Genomic DNA, 15,723 nt, shown 5'->3' with positions numbered 1-15,723 from the left:
AAAAATAATCTCTGTGGTTTGATTTGAACAATTAAGTGAAGTGGAAAGAAAATACAAAGATATAGGGTAGAAAGAGGAAATTCCATAGCATTTAAACTAAGCATTTAAAGTATGAGATAAAGTACGGCAGCCTTGTGTTCATAAAACAGAAAGATTGGGTATTGGGTAAGACTGACGTTATGTATCTTTCAGGACCTTTCACTGCTTCGTCTCAACCATAAACTACACAGGTTCATCTCGATGTTCTGGGCATCTTTGTAATGTTAGCGTTAGTAAAAAGCAGGTAAAAGAGTAACGTTTGAGGCAGACTAACATCAGTCACTCTGCCGTTCACTATAGAAGAGGTGCGCCTGGTGAGGGTTTAAACCCGCAGCTACGTCGAGTCCGCCTACAGGAAATACGTAAGCTGCGACCATGAGACCCGTTTCTGAATCCGTCTATAGTACAGAATTCATTCCATATGTTTTTCTGACGACCCCCCATACCAAAGCGCCAGCGCTCGCCCAGCAGTCTGCCGTCACCCAGGCGGATGCGGGCAAGGCCGCTTCTCGCCCCACAGGCTTCTCGCCCCACCCTGAGGTCAGATCGACATATGGAATGTCAGAACAGGAAGGACTGGTGGCCAGTTGGAGAAGGATCAACATATGGAATGTCAGAACAGGTCAGCTCCATATACGGAGATCTAAGGGTTTGAGGTCAGATGTAGAGTTGCTGGCCGGCTCCATATACGCAGGTCTAAGTGATGATCCAGTCTTCTCCATGTATGTTATCCAGGGTTAGATGAGGTCAGTGTCGACCTCATGCTAGCCGCTCGGTGCCGTGGTTGGGGTATTCTTTATTTTGTTTTATTGAGAATAAGGTTATAAAAAAAGTTTAGGGTTTAGGCATAGTTTAACTGGGGTTAAATTTAGGTATATGGTTAGGTTTAGGCATAGTTTTACTGAGGTTAAGGTTAGGAATAAGGTTAGGTTTAACCGTTTAAGCATAATTTACTTAGGTTACTTTAGGAATACCAGGCTGTGCAGTTCCGCCGGCTGTACGCCCGGGGCGAGTTGTTTGGTATTCGTCACAATTACATTATCTTGAAGTCAACAAAGAATGCTTCCACCCTTTTCACCTCAGCTTAGCAGCACTACTCTGTTGTGGTCACTCCAGGTAAAACTCCAGGTAAAATTATTAAGGTAAAGAATTTGACATGGTGGTGTATGTTGCAGACAGCAACACAACATGGGGAGGCTTGTTTGTGTGCCCTACTGTCATGGGGGAAAAACTGTTGGTGTTTTAGTTTTGATTGACTGGGCACCTCTTGTGGATGGAAGTCTGTGGTGGCTCGAATGAGAAGAGTCAACAGTGATTCCTTGATGATCCTGTAGTACAGATCATGGAGAGATGGCAGGACACAAGTTTTCGCAACCTACAAACTTGTCCTTGGCAGTGGAGACAGCAAACCATAGGTGATGATGTGGTGAGGATGCACTACTCCATCCATACATGTAGAAGCATCATTTTCTGTTGTAGGTTGAATTTCTTCAGCTACTCATTCCGGAAGAACATCCTCTCCTGGGTCCTAGTGATGTAGGCTACTCCTCCAAACCTGCTCCATTTTCTCAGCTTTTTTTGGGTGCAAGCACAAAGTGGATTATTTTTGCAAGCAAAACGCGAGCCCAGGCACTGGAGCACTTCAGCCGTTCCTTTGATATCTTCCGGGGCTTTGAGCAGCTGGTGGGCAGTGCCATCAAAGAGATTGGCCGGTTTTCCAGTCATGTAGTATAAATGCCTGGACCCACTGTGTGATCAGTGATGCGATTTCCTGTGATTTAAATCACACAAAAGGTGTGACTGCAGGCAGGACCATACCCTTACATGGGGGTTGGTGGGGCGGCTCACTATGTTAATTTCGATGCTAAATGGGATAGGTGGGGTGTCTGCCTATGATAATAGCATAACTGGCACGCCCCTTCAAGTTACGAGGATTGGGATTTATCATCATAAGAACATAATTACGAACAATTCTGCCTTCTAAGAATTTCAGGAATCTGACTCGACTTTTCTAAGGAATTAACTTTAGAACTTCATTTAAGAAGAAAAATTACGAAGGTATTGGTGAATGAGTTTCATTGGATGAGTGCCAAGGTTGGTTGGGGCTCCTACTGAGGTAGCCTACATTACCATCTCAACAGACTTTAGAGCAGTGATTTTCACACTTTTTACTTTCAAGGACCCCCCCTGGACCCCGCTTTGAGAACCACTGGCATTGGTTTATAGCAAGGGTTCCAAAACCTTTCAAGGATAAAATAATCATATTTGAACTGGGGGTAATCAAAAAAGTCAACCAAAGAACAAGATTCCTATACAGGGTCTCTTCACTGGTCAACAAAAACACCCTGAAGACCCTTACATGAGCCCTCGTACAAGGTTTCTTCGACTATGCATGCACCTCTTGGTACCACAGCACCTCAAAGGCCCTTAAAACAAGGCTCAGTTAACAGTTTTGTATTGAGTTGTGCTTGAAATGTACTGTAGTTCCCCAATCTGTTAATACATCTTTCAATCAATCAATCAATCAATACATGTCTAACAATACATGTCTAACAATTCAAATGACACTTTGATCTATCTTGTTTTCCTACACACATCTCCTAAAACAAAGGGGTCATTAATGTAGGCAAGTGGGTGTGTGGCTGGAGATATGCAAATCATTTGCAAAATTGTATCTACTCACTCAGTGTCACATTCATTTATTTGGAACATTCTTTTTCGACCAAAATGAATGAATGAGAGACACTCTTGCTAAATGAGTTGCCGTCATTCACCCCCCCCCCTACCTCCCTCCCTCCCCCTGCCCCCCCATCTTTCCTCGTAGACTCTGCGCATGCCCAGCACGGCTCCCAGAGTGTTGTTTCGGCCTGTTTCGGCATCACCCGTATATTTTCGCCTCTTTGTTTTACTGGTAGTGGATTTAACTCGTCGGATTCAACCCCAGTATCCAGTGGACTGTACCCGTACACCAAACAGGTTAGTTCGTTTAACTCAAAAAGGCTTCTCGGCGTGTCTCTGGCTCCATGTATCCGTTGGTGCTTTACCGTCACGATTCCGTATTGTTCTCTCTCTTCAGTATGCGCGTGTCTCTTTTCCGCTCGCTTGGTGCTGGCTGGGGGCATGCTATACGTGTTGTTCTGTGTGCCTGTGGTGGTGTATGGCGGCGCCGGGCCCTGCAGTTTGCACACCGGACCGGGGATCTTTTATTTGGACGCAAAAGTGCATTATATGGGGGCTGCCGTGTGCTCGCCGCGATGCACGCTGTTCATGTACCCGGGGAGTCGGACACCGTTCGCGGACGCTCCTCTTGCTCGTCTGTCATAAATAATGGTGGTGGTGGTGGTTCTTATATGAGCGACAGGACCGATTCTGTTCTCCCATATAGCCTGGAATGTTCTTGAAAAAAAGCACGTTAAGTGTGAACCTCTTCCACGAGCTGTCCAAGTTCAAGAAGCGGGTTATGCTGAATGAGGGTCTGGTCTAGTCGAATCCAGGGACAAGGGGAAAGTTGATGCATTTTTAGGGTGGATGTTGTCGCCCCTCGCTTTAGACTGCAGTGAGCTGTGACATTGTGGAGCTTTGGGGGAAGGCAGAGGCAGGCGAAGAGCAACCAACAAGTACATCTACTATCCCATATAAAGGTTAATGTATCCGTAAAGATACAGCATGTATTCGACACGTTGTTTGAGCAAAAATAATATCAACCGTTCGTCTTGTCGAATGTTGATTTGGCCTCGACTGACTCACAACATTCTAAACGACACTCACTGTCTGATGCACAGACAGCACACACAACCAAACCAAAGCAGCATCAACTTTGATGTCGACATTCTGCCTTGTATTGCAGATCAAACTCAAAACACGAACTGGAACATGCAACTTTTAGGCTCCGTCCGTCTGCAGGTTCCCGTCGTCCCCGTTCAACTACATTGAATCACGTGGACCGTTACCTTAGTCAACCCCCGGTCGGTATCCTAAAAAAAAACAACCAAAACGTGTTGCCGCCGCCGCTCGCTTCAGAGTCCAGACAGACAACACCACTGACTGAATCATATCAGCTGTCTATTAATGTACGGTCGGCTTGTGTCTTGTACGTGTCTTGTGTCATGTTACTGTACTGGGCATTGCTTTGGTCTAGCAGGGTATCACATGCACTCACACCGTCACACGTCAAGGTGTTGATTGTTGAAATTATGCATCCCTTTAAAAACTGCGAGGGGTCGACCTATTACTGCAAGATCCAGAATGTTTAGGGTAGTAGTAGCCTATTCACAGCAGAATGATGATGAATACAAAGTACACTAGGACGGACACGGATAATAGATGTTGATAGATCTGTTTCATTATCTTATCATTATCTCCCATTAGAAATCAAGTATTCAATAGAGCAGTCAGCAGTGGTTTTCAACCTTTTTCATATCAAGGCGGCAAGGCCCATTATTTATTCTGCATTTGAGCCACGGACCACCATTTGATGAGATTTAGCCTCTCAGACCCAAAACTAAAGAATATTTTGTTTGTTTGTTTGTACCATTAGGAGAAATGGCAGGCAAAGGCAAACGTTGATCAAAATAACAATTCTTCTACATTCTCTAATTGTGTCGACTTCTTTTAAATTAAGTAATGCAGATGTTTAACAATAATTTAACTCTTGAGAGTGTAAAATGAAACTACCATGAAATCATTTCATGCTCTCAAGAGTTAAAGATCTATAAGGGTCCATTTGGTTACCAACTCTCCATCATTTAGCTGGGGACCACCTGGAACCCCCTCAAGGACCACTGGTGGTCCCTGGGCCAGATCACTAAGGCTAGGGTGACGGGTAAGAAGTTTTTTCAGACGAGGTGTATTAGTTGATCGTAACGAAAGCGGGGGTAGGAGGCCCGAACTCACAGGAACACGACTGATAATAGGGCGGCTTTTGTTATTAGGTTGACCGCTGTGAGTTCGGGGGCTGGTTGAAAACCACTGCAATAGAAGGTATGCACGTGACATCATCATCATACCCGGAAGTTATGCGGGAATGCCTACTACTGAGTGGCAAAAAACTACTTTTCTGGCCTAGACAGCCCATACATCCAAACAGAAAAGTCCTATCTGATTAAATGACGTTAAACGACATTAAACTCACTTTGCCAAGTCACTTTGCCACTCGATTTCCCATTTACTTTATGCATGCGCATACCCTCTATAGGTTAAATACATAGTGGAAGAAAATGACCTTTTATTGGTGTGTTAATACACAATATATAGTTTATAAATACTGTTGAGTGGGGTGCTGTTGAACCGGGTACATTTAGAAAATAAATGTGATTTCTGATCATTTTAAGAAAAGCAAAAAGTTTTGCATGTTAGACCAGGCTGACTATAGGATAGAGTTGTAGACATTTGTTTTACTAGTTTTTGCAGGAAGTTTTATTCTTTCCCTGGGGTTGTGAAATGTCTGCTTTTCCTTGTGGCAAACTGTGTTAAGAAAATGAATTCAAAGGCAGTCTCTCAGACAAACATAGTCTTTTCTTCAATTCAACTAAATGTTAAAGGGGAATCTCCATGTTTAAAGCTAAATTGGTTATGTTTGGCTCTTAGGATTACTGATTTCAGAAATCTTTGCAAAGATTTGCAGATAAAAGGTGGGCTTCTTCTGTCCTCACCTTCTGGTGGTCCATAAAGTAATGTCACATGTAAAGTCTTTAGAACTGACAAACATTAAGGCTTTGCCTTTGATGTATTGTCTCAGGATAGATATTCCTAAGAATGTAATTAGTGCACAAGGACTCTATACAGTATCCTGTACTACGGAACTACTATTATATTACAAAGTTGTCGTTGTCATTGTATCCATTTGTACAGTGCAGATTAACTTTTTTGACTATATAGACCTAGTCCTTTTGACACTAGCAAAGTAAAGACAAATGTACATTGTGTGACATTCTGACAATACATAAATCCATCTCAGTGGCATGATATGTAAACCATGTAGCTGTCAATTGTAAGTTGTATCACACTCCTCAAGACATTATCTTGACAAATGTGACACTCAAACACTCCATTGAAACAAAATACAAATGATGTTCATTTTGTCAGGTTGCAGTACCTGACTACCTCTTATGTGGGAAAGGAGACATACTACACAGGGACCATCACCTTGCATGTAACTAATTAGCCCTAGAATGGCTATGATATTACATATATTTCATGCATTCCAAATACACAGCCATAGATCGCTCCTATGATTACTCACGGGTACTATAGTCAGATATTGTCCTCTAGTTTCATATCCATTTGAAAGTTCTGGCAGAAAACTGAACAAATTAAAACTTCTTTTGGGGAGCACACACAATTGACATGTTACCCCACACCAATCGCAACATGCCTGTCAGTTGCCCCATACGTAATATGTATGTGAGTACTCATTCAGTGCGACAGCGTTTAATGCCGCGAAGATGCTACCCGGGTGGGCATATGGGCAATCTATGCATGAAATGTATGTGATATCATCACAGCCGTTCTTGGCTAGCTTGTAACATCATGCTTGCTGGACTTTTACAAGTGTTGCTCTTTTATCTGCCAACATCTAGAATAACTGGCTCTCAACAGGTTGTGCAAAGTGAAGTGGCTGGACTTGCTTTTTTGTTTTCTTGAAAATATGCACAAACATGCTCTCTACACACACACACACACACGCACACGATACAGCCACATTCACTCTCGCCATCCGAGAACAAAGGAAATACAGTCAGTCTGATTTTCAGATCCACTGTGGCACGTTCTGAGTTTTGATGGCCTAGTTTGGCCCAGGGAGAATTAGGCTCACAATAAACCTAGAGTAGACTATATAATTATGCACATGATCGGCGGCAGGTGGCCTGTCTCATCGCCAAATTAACTTCATGCTGTCATACCATAGGTTTGTAGACGGCCTTACTTGATTCCTGAAGTGGTGGCTGGCTGGCCGTATAGAGGGATGTTTAATTGATGGTTGTTGGCTGGGTACTCCAGGCACACTTGTCCACTGGGCCAGCTCTAGTGAAGATGGCTGTGACAGACGGAGTGAACAGTGATAACTGGGCACATCAGCATGATTCTCCTTTGCTGCAAATCACCCAATTGTTGCTATGTTAAGCCGAGAGTGACCATGTGGAGTATTGTTTGTACTTCTCTACAAACTAATTACTTCACAAATCCTGATGTGCTTTGTTTATGTTATTGTGTATGAAACTATGAATACAACCCCTCTCTTTATCAGCTGGTTGGCAAAACCAAATGGATTATAAATACATTTTAAAACATCTGTACAGTTTCCGGAGCTATGTAGTGGACTTCATTCATAACTCCGGATCATGGGACGCGATTGTATATCAGCAGTAAGTTGAGGGTCTGAGGGGGGATCTGTTTGTACATCCCCTGGTTTGATAAATACTGTACTTTATTACTCTGGCTTTGCATGGGAAATACGGATGTAAAAGAAGATTCAGGCATAGAACCAATACAAGTTATTACTTTGTGAAATGCAATTAATTCACGCATGTCACAAAAAACGCATCAGGACTTTCTTGACTGTAGGGGAGAGGAGAACAGAGAAATATTATTAATACGCAACACAATGGATGTTACATTTATATATTTTGTAATGGAAAATGTTAAAGGAGTTGCTTTCATCTTACCCAGTGCTACATTTGAATAAATTCATGGACCAGCAGCCCTGTGTCACAATATATTGAGTTGATCCACTTGATACAACTGAACTCACTAGATATTATTACACAGCGACTTTTAATTTTTGTGGTCTGTTGATTCTTTGAGCGCTTCATGTGCGATGAAAATTGGCAGGTTCATCTTCTGGCGATCCGTAATAAGGCAGTGAATGAGTGGAGTGTGGACACCACTATTTAGTGTTACTGTCACATTTAACGATCCCACAAAGCTTATTTGTAAATGAATGTTTGAGGAGCCAAATGTTTAATTAATTATGTTGCTCGTCTTGTCCTGCTGCCCAACTTGCACAGTGAATGGCATAATAACTGCCACCTCTGGCTTCATGTTGGGCTCACCTGTCGGCGTCCTCCTGTAGGGCTTCAGTCCACTCACTGTTTGAGATTAAAAGGCCCTTAATGCATCTTCGTAGCTATGTTTTACCCAGCATTTAGTCTTTAGTGTAATTGAGTCTCAGACATGTTATTTTCTCTTTTCACAGAGCCATCAATTGATAGTTGGTTGCAATACATAGTGCTGGTTTGAATTCCTAAAAATTCAGAGGATGACCCCTACTGATTTTGGTGACCCCTCTGCATTTTCTCTTGCTCCTCCCTAAGCCCAAAGCATGTTTCTATCTGGATTGTAGGTTGAAACTTACTGACTTTGGTTACCACAACAACAACAAGACTTTTCCTCGCATAACTCCCTCAGGGAATATACAATATAAATTAAGTATATTTAAAATGGCCTTTCCAGAGGTGCTGTGTCAGCCACCTCGGTCTTGTCCCTGTGTTTCCCATTTCTGTTGAGTAAGGGTCTCTCTCTTGTCTCTTCCTCTTTCACAAACACTTCTGCTCCTTGTCTCCTCCCATGTCTCATACTCTCCTTCCGCAATACACAGACAACTGGGTAAATTGATACATTTATTTGTAACTCTTGAGTGTGCAAACGGATCCTTACGGGTCCGTTTGGTTCTGTTTGCACACTCTCCGAGTTAAATGAACCCTCCAGATTTCACTTGCTTCCCCCATTGCTTTTTTCTTCCCTCCAGTCAGGACGCCCTCCCGTTATCAGTCGGCTGTAACCATTTTAAAGTGAAATGACCTCTAGCGACCTTCCCTGTTCCAGAGTTATCCAGCAGTACTATTCGAGGCGTGTTAAAGAGGGGTCAGGGTTCTGGGCCTCTGGGTCTATCTGCTTCCCCCCTGGGTTGCTGATGTGTCATACCCCAGGAGGTCATTAGGCCAAGAGGCTTTCGTGGAGGAGTGACACTCTGCCTTGATGACAGGTGCAATTCCGAATCAATAAGACATAGTCATTGAGGCTTCTTTGTGTGTCTTTTATGAAGTGGGTGGCCGTTTAGGGTGAAGGTTAAAGAATTGGCATTTCACATAAGTCCTACTATTAATCAAAATCAAATCAATGTCAATATGGTGGCCTTTAATAATGGTAATAAATGTGTATCATTCATAAGCTAATATGAAATCGTCTGTCAGGTGGAAAACTGTCCAAAAGCCTTACTTTTTCGGAAATGGAACACAAATCTTCAGAAATAGTGAAAGAAGCCGATCTACAAGCTCACAACGCGTTGCGACGTGTTTGAGCTTGTAGATTGACTATTTTAGCCGATCTACAAGCAAGCTATTTCAGATTTTAGGAGGGGGGTGTTTTCGTAAGATAATATGAAATCGTTAGCCTGGAATTCAGTCTGATTTCACTATGTTTTGTCTTTTTCTCACTTCGCTAAGTCAGTCTGGCCAGGGTCATTTCGAGTCATATTTCCATTACGTAGGCAAGTCAGGAAGTGACTGGAGTTTTACATTCGACAACGCTGGTCCTGCCCCCACAGACCAATCAGAAGCTGCCGACCCGGTTTTCTCCCATTTGGGCACGGAGATGGGGGAATGCTTGAAACACTTGTATGGTGAAAAACGGCATTAAAGGAGCATTCAGTGATTTGGAAAACCCCCCAGTCTGCCCCGGTAACAAGATGTGCACATGCACGCACTACAGTGGGGGGACACGCAACAGGCCAACAGCACGCACTCCAAGGCCCGCCCCCGCTCGATCATGATTGGCGGAAGGCCCCTCTATCCTGATTGGATGAAGGCTGGGCCACCTAGCCAAAAACTAAACCTAAGGTTTTTTGACCCCAGGGGTTAACTGGGGACAGGGAGGAACTCCTTATATGGGCAGCACACTCTATAGTAGGGAGGATTACAACAAACCAAAAAAATTAAGTGATATTTGAATTAAGTGAAATCAGAAGCTGGACAATTAGTCAAAAGTGTATTGAAACAGACATTTAGAACCTCTTTCATGAGTTCATGAACTGTTCCTCAACATGCCATGTCGAGAGTTATGTCATTTAAATTCATTCACTGGTGCACAGAGTCAGACATCGATAACGTTTTTGAATTCAGTAGAATTGCAGTGCCGATCACTGGTTAAAATCAGGCTAACACGACATCAAACTCTTTTTTTTCTCCTTTCTCTCTGGTACAAAGCTGTGTCGCAAAAATGTACAGATCTACAACCTGTCAATGTGCCGCATTGCGCTGGGTTGTTAGCATGTAGATCTAGTCAGTGTGACCTAGAAATGTCATCATCAAATCTCCGACCTCTTGATGAGATATAACCACTAGGACCGGCGTCCCTATTCTGGGGTGAACATTCAAAAATAGCTGAAACTCTCAACATGTCGCATACCGTCACGTTTGCAACATATTGTGAGCTTTTTGATTGCTTTATTTTCTGTGTATTTTTTTGTGGCTTTCGCCTTTATTTCTTATGCTTTTATAGAGGGATATACAGTAGGCTGACAGGAAATGGGGAGAGAGATGGGGGGGTGTGTGACATGCAGTAAAGGCCGTCGGGATCGGGAGTAGAACCCGCGGCACACTGCCAGACTGGATTATCAGCCAAGGTGCCTGGACCGCTACGGCCCAGGCCTCTGTGAAGAGGTTTGATGTAGACTTGTCAATCTACATTGTAGAGAAAATACTGGTATCTAGTATAGAGCCCTGGGGGACTTCAGTCATAAAAATGTCTCAGGTTTACGTGGTGAAATGACAGTAACCAACCAGTAAAGTTTGCTGTAATGTGACTTTTTCTCAAGACATTTTCAATTCAAGCAATGTGTACTTTGTTTCAACTCTAACCAGTGCAATTACATTATGAACAGACAGTATGCACACCCCAAAACGCTCTCATTCCACAGTTTTTTTTTATTGTATTCATAGACTACTTGCATTGCTGCACGTTATCTGTTGGTCTTGATCAAGTAGCCTACACCAAAGTTTTATAAGCTACTGTAGTCACTATTCATTGATTCACTGGTACACCAAAATAACAAAATCCATTTGAAAATAAATATCACTGTTCTCAGGTCGAATATTGATATGCGATTAAAATGTGATTAATTTACATTCATTAATTACAACGCCTCTAATTAAATTCAGAGTAAAAGCGGCCATGTCTTTCCGGCACCCCAGAGCTTCTATTTTGAAGGAATCCCGGCACTGATTGTGTTAATATACAGTATACTCTAAGGGTTCATCATGCAATCTGCCGATTAGAATATGATGATGTAGCCTATCGCTGATAGACTGTATCTTGTGCAAAGCTGACCTGTCAAGTTCATTAGGTCACATGGTTGATTAAAGGGTCATCGTCTGAGGAGCAGGAATTTTGAGATATCTTATGTGCAAAGTAAACTAAGTGGAACCTTTGGCCTAAAGGTGGTGCAAAAGGCCATGGGTCATCAAAATCAAAAGGAGCCTTCCTCCAGGGATCTGCCCAAATAGATTTGTAGAGATATTGTGTTGTGTGCAAGAAAATCAGTAGGGTTCTTTTCTCTTGTAAGCATGGAGGTGCACTGCAACATGTGATGGATAATAACTAATCAATTTAATCAATTATATATAAAAAATCACACCCGTGTGAACTGAGTGGTGCAACTCTGCGTGGAGGTCCCCGGTGGGTCCCCGGAACATCCAGACCCACAGGAACGCGCCCACGGTGCCGGCCCGGTTCCGGCGAGCCGCCCCGTGTCCGAAAAGAGTTACTGTGTGGGGGAATTAGCAGACCTCTTTCTACATTGTAATTAGCAGGCAACAGTGCAACACTATCTCTCTCTCTGTTTCTAGCACAACAGCACCACTTTTGCCCCTACTGGTACTCTAAACATAGGGACATAGGGATGGACGGACATAGGGATGGACGGACATGGGGACAAAATGTATGTAAAAGAAAGTTATGCATGAAAATAGCCGATCTACAAGCTCACAATGCATCATGATGTAACACGTTGTGAGCTTGTAGATCGGCCAATCAATTACTATAAGTGAGCTTGTAGATTGAATCCGCTAATCAGTTAAAAAGTATATGTACTAGAATTCTTCCACCCTTTGGGCGGCTCAGCCTAGTTACGTTGCATCGCAATGGGAAGAAGAAATTGCGGGATTTGACAGCCTCCACTTCATGTTTCAGCTGTGTTTTTAAACCCAGTATTAATATTTGTGCCCTTCACATGTAGTAACGTATGGCTACACATCGTAGACACACGCACACCCAGGGTAAATAGCATGTGTACTGTACTGTAGTTTATGTAACAGGGTATCTGTATGTTAGGCAAGTCAGATGTAACTTTGGAAAGACATTATATTTAATAGTGTGAGCTTGTATATCTGTGGAAGCTGCAGGTAGTGTTGACAAGTGTGGTCAAGTGTTTGTCAACCACTGCTGTGAAACCACATTGGACAATACATTTTGTGGCAGGTTGAGGCCAGTGTTCTTTATGTAGTATAGGCTACAGTATGTGAATATGTATGTAGTATAGGGCCTATTCTATAGGCTACAGTAGTATAGGGTACAGTATGTGAATATGTTCAGCGGCACACACACACACACACACACACACACACACACACACAGTCCCAGAGATAGAATTGTGATTTAATGGGTGTCCGACTGTCCGTGGACTAATGCATCACACAGGAGGAATTAGTCGTGGGGCAGGGAAAAATGTAAATAATAATTGAGGGTATCTATGTAGGATTGGATCCAAGCGTCAATATTATGCAACCCACCGCTGCGCTGTGTCGGCGCGTGCACACACAAACAAACAGAAGTTATTCTTACCGTATATGTTGAAAGAACAGAAGTCGAGTGAATTGGCGTCGAGGTCAATGGAAAGAAAATAAGTCAGAAGTAAAGTGGTGTAGAGTCCAACGGAGTTGTGAGGCTGCTGTGAAGTAAAGTGGTGTAGAGTCCAACGGAGTTGTGAGGCTGCTGTGAAGTGAAGTAAAGTGGTGTAGAGTCCAACGGAGTTGTGAGGCTGCTGCGAAGTGTTTGTCCCCAAAAGTTTTGGCCGTATACAGTGTCTTAAAGTAAATTAATTTGTTGATACATTTGTGTCTGTTCTAATAAAGGTTTTTTTAAATGTACGCATGAGTTCAATTAACCGCTGGAAAAGTCCCGAATGCTGGAGGTGTCAGGATAGAGACGGTACACTTTTACACATGCTTTGGGGCTGTCCCAAAATTCAGGAATATTGGACTGCTATACATGAAAGACTGGAGAGAATAACGGGCATACACATTACTTTTTCACCCAGTCTGTTCATTCTGGGGGATCCTGCCACATTGAGGCATGTTGCTCCTCCTTTAGCTGAATGGATACAAACGGCCATTATGTCAGGTAGGAGGCTGTTGGTCAAGGACTGGAAGGCTCCATCTGCACCTGCTCCATCCCTCTGGGATGCATCGATGGGACTATTGGCCGCTTACGAGCGACTGTCATACAGGCTGCTCAATAGGATGGACGAATATGTCTTAAAATGGGGCTTTTACCATATGCACGTATCAGGACTCTGATTCGTTTCTGGCTCTGAGTGAGCTCTGAACGGGCTGCAACTTTAGAAAAATACACTGAAGGAATATGTCTGGAATTGTGTGTGGTTGTTTGGGGAACGTAGCTCTGTGTGTGTGTAGTATGTAACTTCCGGGAGTCCGATCGGAAGTGTCGTGTGGTGGCGTCGGGGAGCCATATTGTAAGCGAGTTTTGGTGTTTTGGTTTGTAAGGATTTCACTGCGCAAAGAGTGTAGAGCATAGGTGTGTAACACCGAGGATGGGAACGGAAGGTGTTAACACTTCTGAAAGGGTTAATAGCACAAATCAAATGTAATAGTAAGATGTGTGTGTGTAATTGTGTATGTGTGCGCGGGCGGACACACACACACACACACACATTTCAGAGTTCCCTTCAAGCCTTGAACAATCTTAATGTTAAAGCTTAGGAACTTAACCCCTGCCTGAAGAATTTTGTCACATCGTGCAGGCAGGCGGACAGACAAAATCATAGTCTCGGCCACAACCAGCTGTACCAGGGTTCTCCAGGCCACCGACATAGATGTAGAGCAGCGGTTTTCCTATTTATCCACATATATGAACCTGAATATGGCATATATATGCAGCATAGGCTATATTCTGCATATGCTGCCATATATTGGCATCATATGTCAATACATTTAATATAAAACCATAGCACCACCACTTTTCATGTCCTGCACCCCCTAGAAGGCACTCGCGCACCACAAGGGGCACCACAGTTTGGGAATCACTGATGTAGAGGATGGATTCATGTTGGGAGTCTCCAGTGGTTGTTGGTGACGATGACGGGCGCCTTGTGTACTGTACTGTAAATACAGTGTTGGCTTGAGAGGGCCCTGCTATAGAGCTCAATAGCAAGCACAGCCTTGTTGTCATGAACTAGCTTTTAGAAACATCATATCAGGGCCCAGGGGTTAATGCCAGTGTGTCACCAGGACCATGGGAATTTGTTGTTGTAGCCGGCAACATCTAGAAACAATACATTTTGAAACTTTTTTTAATCTTCAATTTTATCCCACGATTGTGCAACCCATTTTGTTCACCCAGTGTCAATTATCTAATGTAAATGTAATCCTGGGCGCTACACTTCCTCTGCCTACCTGGGGGGGACTGACCTCATGCTTCCTTCTATGCATGAGGAGTCCAAGCTGCTTCTTTTCACCTGACAGGGGAGAGTTTCCCCAGCCGGATGTAGCGTGTGGAAGGAACACGTCATTCCGACCAGTTCATTTCCCCTCCATCAGGCGCCCCGGCTGACCAGTCCAGGAGGAGGTAGTTTAGAAACCAGGAGCCTGGATTCCTTGTTCCGAAGCTTATCTCCTTTGTCTTGTAGCCGTTCGGGTATCCAGTGTGTTCTGTGCTGCTTGGGTCTGAGGCTGTGTACTCATTTGATTAATTCTCCTGTTGTCAGGTTGTGTAGTGCCTGTTCTATCTGTCTGGGTAGGACCACAGTTTGGTAGATGATGATAATTGTCAGTGTCAGATAAAAGTGAACAAGCTGGGTGGCATTGCTCTGGGATGGACGCACAGATACCGATAGTACAGTTTGATTGACCTTTTTATTCACGGGTGGTGAAACGTAAAGCCTGGCTGTGCTGTCACCCTCTTACCTTTGTAGTGCAGTGCTACACTGCACTACAAACACAGGCAGGATGGAGAATTACTTTTACGAAATTTTTAATTTTTAACTATTTATTAGCCTTAGACTTTTATGTCGAATTTGTGTTTTGCTGGTGCTCAAACTATTTCTAGTACTAAAAGATAGAGAGACTGCTCCTGAGTGGAGTAGAGAACTTCAGGGGCGATTCACACTATGGTCCCGGGTGCGCACTCGGGACCACTTGGCAGATGTTGTGGTAGTGTGAATGATCGCCCAACCGTCCCCGGGACCGCATGGGGGGCGGGTCTCTGGATTGTTGAAGTGTATTCGGATACGGATCGTTCCAATGTGAATGCATGCGTACCTAAAGAAGGAAGTGGACTGTTTTTTTTTTAGAATGTAATCTCTAGTCGACGAGCCAAGCATCAACAAAAAAAACACACAGACGCTGCACGACGCGTAACACCAGCGCATTTCTCAACGCCGCCCGTCTCCTA

The 15,723-nt window shown here is 43.5% G+C and overlaps 1 protein-coding gene across 2 annotated transcripts in view; it reads left to right on the top strand.

The window, feature by feature from the left end:
* Positions 1 to 2,080: 2,080 nt before the first annotated feature.
* The window catches only part of pcgf3 (polycomb group ring finger 3), a 61,442-nt gene continuing 47,799 nt past the window's right edge, over positions 2,081 to 15,723 (top strand). The window contains exons 1-2 of one of the 2 annotated variants that reach the window (XM_079511886.1): positions 2,081 to 2,097; positions 2,864 to 3,015. The gene's annotated coding sequence lies outside the window, so the exon portion shown is untranslated. Of the gene's footprint in view, positions 2,098 to 2,852; positions 3,016 to 15,723 lie in introns of those variants that run through there. The other variant, XM_079511885.1, reaches the window with a different exon arrangement.

Source organism: Electrona antarctica, assembly GCF_951216825.1.
Source record: "Electrona antarctica genome assembly, chromosome: 1".
In the NCBI taxonomy this organism is placed as follows: Eukaryota; Metazoa; Chordata; class Actinopteri; order Myctophiformes; family Myctophidae; genus Electrona; species Electrona antarctica.
This window is presented reverse-complemented; position numbering and strand designations above follow the sequence as displayed.